The sequence below is a fragment of the Echinops telfairi genome, unplaced genomic scaffold (assembly GCF_000313985.2).
Source record: "Echinops telfairi isolate 266 unplaced genomic scaffold, ASM31398v2 ScPeMD7_7416;HRSCAF=8454, whole genome shotgun sequence".
NCBI lineage: Eukaryota > Metazoa > Chordata > Mammalia > Afrosoricida > Tenrecidae > Echinops > Echinops telfairi.
This window is the reverse complement of record NW_022111316.1, coordinates 1,347,312-1,351,644: the sequence shown is the minus strand read 5'-3', so window position 1 is coordinate 1,351,644 and position 4,333 is coordinate 1,347,312.

Here is a 4,333-nt window from a genome sequence, read left to right as displayed (position 1 = left end):
CACATATGAAAGTATACATGCAATAAATACTCATGAATTGCTTATCGGGTATAATTTATTACCTCACAAGGACCTAATAGCCTCACTTCTGGGTTTCGCACTTTCTCAAAGACAGACTGTGCAAGGAGTGCCTAAGGAGCCCCACTGCAGCCAAGACTAGCTGTACTCTAAGGGGCAAAGGACTTGAACTTGGAAGCCAGACCATACATTCATTGTTTGACTTAAGTGAAATTGCTCAGGGGACTTTGGAACAGCAAAGAGAAACCTAATTTTTTTTTTCTTACTTCATGAGGCATTTCTAGACCAGGCTGCAGAGACCCACTGAGCCCGAAGAAGGAACACGGAATCTGCGAGACTACACGGTAAGGGGTCTCTGGGTTCATCCTCAAAATCTGTAAGGCAGGGGCCAGACCAAGGAGCGGTGTGGGGTCTGGGAAGTATCTTGGGAACGGCACAGACGGGAATCCGTGTATTCCCTTTCGATAAAAGCATTTGGGACAAACATGCATTTCAGCAGGGCTGGCCAGATAAGTCCTAGAAATTAGTTCACAGCTCTGCATTTGCACATAGCGGTCTGAAGCCAGAAGGTTGGAAACTTCCTGGGAGGTTTCTCTGGATGAACCCTCTGCCTAAATCCACCATCCGTGCATTGTGGCCTGGTTGACATGGGACCTCCACCCCGAGCTGGTAAGAATGGCTTCTGGTCACACCTGCCTTTCTTTGCCCCTGAGAGGAAATGGAGCTGTTGGGGGCCCAGCAGTGCCCATTCCTGGGTGTAGCTGCCATTCAGTTTCAGGTTGTCTTGTGGCTTTTATTTGGGTGTGTTTTCCCCACACGTCCAAGAAAGGCTGCTATGCTGAAAGAGAACATAGTCAGCTCTGGGTCACGGAGACCCCGCCTGGGTCAGAGTAGAGCTGCCCTCCCCAGGGCTTGCGACGGCTGGGCAACGGAGTATCCGATCTTTCTTTTGAGGTGTCTCTGGGTGGATGAGAACCGCCAACCTCTCCGTTAGTACCCAAGTGGTTCAGCGTTCACACCACCCAGAGATTCCTCAGTCGCCTCCGTTGCCTGTGAAAGGTGGACATGGAACAAGGAAGACCAAAGAAGGATGCATTTTGCACGATGGTGTTGATAACGAGTATGGACAGTGCCCTGGGCTGCCAAAAGAACAAACAGACCTGTCTTGGAAGAAGTGCAGCCAGCATGCTCCTTAGAAGCAAGGAGGGTGAGCCTTTGTCTCACAGACTTTGGACATGTCTCCAGGAGAAACCAGTCCCTGGAGAAAGACATCAGGCTTGGTGAAGCAGAGGGGCCGCACAAAGGAAGAAAGCCCTCCAGGAGACGGATGGACACAGTGGCTAGAGCGGCGGGCTCAAGCATAAGAACAATTGTGACTGGTGCAGGAACCGACAGGGTTTTATTTGGGCAGGTTATCCATAGGGTTTGCTCTGAGTCAGAGCCCACTCAATGGCACTTAACAACGGAAACAACAGACTGCTTGGAATGAGGAAGGGAGGTGGTTTTTCCGCTTTCTCAAATCATGAAACAGAATGCAGTAAAATTGGTGACCCTCGGGACCTGTCAGAGAAGGAAAACTTGAGTATTTTCCACTACAGAGAGAGCAACTGAAAGGTGGTGGCCACACCCAGTCAAAGACTGGAAACTTGGGAGGTGCAGAGAAACAAGTCGGGCCCAGTTCCAGCTTTCATTGGTCTTAATGTACAAAGCCTTCATTATGTGCACGGAAGGCGCAAGCCGCAGCTTCAGTATTTCCTAGCTGCATGACTGTGGTTAAATGACTTGACCTCTCTCCACCTCAGTTGCTTGTCTGCAAATGGTCGGAACAACAGGAAATAGCTGAAGGAATTGGTTTATGCACACAGGGCTACAAAGTGTAAACATCCACATGAGGTCACTCTCATGAGGTAACTACTATTCCTCTTAGAAAGCAGAAGATAAACTCCTGTCTAGGGTAATAATGGCACACACTGCCAACTACAGCCTCAGATGACCCTGGGGAGCATCCTGCCATCCAAATGCTGCCTGGTGGGCAGAACAGCCCTTTTGAAATCAGAAACATGCCAAGGAAGATGAGGAAGGGAGTCCCAGATCTACGGCCGGGAGCTTCCTAAGCATGGGCCCGTCATACCACCTGCAGAGTGCTGGTCGGTTGTCTGTGTGCAAAGGCTCTTCTATGATTTCAATGAGCGGGATGTGGGTGGGTGCACCGCCTTCATCAGCAGCTTAGCTCTCAGGTGTCCACAGGAGAGCAGAGTCGGAAGGGGACTCAGGTGGATCACAGCAGAAAGAAAGCTGAGGGGCCAGGGGGTTCTTCCTATTCATGAGGGAAGAACCATGCCTATAAGAAGGTTAATTTTGAAAAATAAATTTAAAAAATAAAAAGAAGGGTAGTAATTCTTGCCTTGAAGCTGTCCTCCGTGTCGATCAATAGTACATAAAGAAACAAACAATTGCTGTATGTGTACTCTGCATATTTTGAACCACAATGAAAAAAGCCTTTTTTAGGATGAAGGAAAATCCTGAGGGTCTATACTGAAAAAACAAAAAACCGTATTTCCATTGAGCCCATTTCAACGCCTGGTGACCCCACAGGACAGAGTAGACATGCTCCCATCGGGTTTCCAAGGCTGTAATCTTTCTCCTGGGGAGTAGCGCATGGATTCGAACTGCCCACCTTTTGCTGAGCAATGGAGCCCTTACACCATAAGGGCTCATTGGCTACATAGCCAATTTTTTTAATCTTTTCTTTTTTTTTTTTACTTTTTTATTGTGAATCAGGTAAAGGGTTATAGAAATCACAGAGTTTGACATTCAATATTCCATGCACATTCTAATTCAACCCATTCCATATAATACCCTCAATCTACCATCACTTGTCCCACTTTCTCCCTGTGTGCCCTTGTTTCCACCTCTCCCTCTTTCCTAAGCCTCTACATGTTGTCACTGGCTGAATGTTGCCCTTTTGATCCTAAATGGTTGATTATCCTAACGTGGAGGTGAGCTCATTTCCAGGCCTGATGGGTCTGGAACGAGGGTCTTGGCTGCCCCACCAGTCTCTATCCAACCAGCAAGCCAGATGTCTTTTAAGAATTTGAGTTATGGTCCATATTTTAATCCCACTCTATCCAAGACCTTCTAATGTGAATCTTTCCCTAGCAGTATAGTGGTAGCTGAGCACCAGGTAGTTCTTCTGGTCTCAGGCTTGTAAAGACTAATGTTTGCATGGTCCCGTAGTGCACTGGACTGATTTGTTTCCATGCGTCTTTCCATCTTCACCACTCATCTTTCTCCTGCTTCATCACTCAGCTTGCTTCTGGATGAGGAGAAACCCATCGTTGTACCTGTAGCCAAGAATGGTAACTACTGAGGTCCAACCACAGAAAGGGAAAAGATACCACCAGGGAGAAGCTTAGGGCTTGTCTGTGGGAAAGTGGTTTTCAAATTTCAGCAGCATCAGAATCACCTGGAGACTTGGCTAAAACACAGCCTACTGGTCACCACCCCTGGAGTTTCTGATTCAGTAGATCTGGAAAGGAGCCTGAGACTTTGCATTTGTAAGAAGTTGCCCACTGATCCTGAGGCTGCTGGTGTAGAGACTGCACTCAGAGAAAGACTGCTGGCAGTACTGGAAACAAGAGCGTTCGAGGCCACTTGACAAAAGTGTTCCAAACGTTGGTCCTTTTCTTACAGATAGTCCCTATCCTTCAAAAAGCAACAAATACAGAGTATTTCCGCTGCCCACCTCTGTGCCAGAAGCTCTCTGTCTATTATCTCTCGTGCCTTTGGAGAAGGTGCTGTTGCTAGCCTCCCTTTAGAGATAAGGAAAGGGGTCCTTGGGTGGTACAGGCAGTCGACGCTCTTGACTACTACCAAAATTCCCCTTCTTCCCCTCAGAAGAAAGGCCTAGACCAGAAGAAAGGCTTGATATGTGCCTTCATGAAATGATCACTGGAGATAAGGGTGCTACAGCAGAGTGTGGTGAAGAGAACAGATGGTGCCCGGCTATCAATCAGAAGAGTGTCTGAGGTTTTAAAGGCTTGTTTTCAGACAAGCAGCCATCTAAGCAAGCAAGGAGTCAACTAAGTTCACACAGAGGAAGCACACATCAGCTTGTGTGATCCAAAGATGACAAGTACAAAATTCAAATATGACAAAAAGTATCAGAGCTTAAATTGTGAACACCCAGTTTGTAGAAGGCTGTAGAGGACGGTGGGAGCCCCAAACCCATCTGCAGAGTATCTAGTCAGATTAAGTCAATGGCAGATCCCCACCAGCCACAGGCAAAGGTCTAGAACAGCCTTACTATCAGACA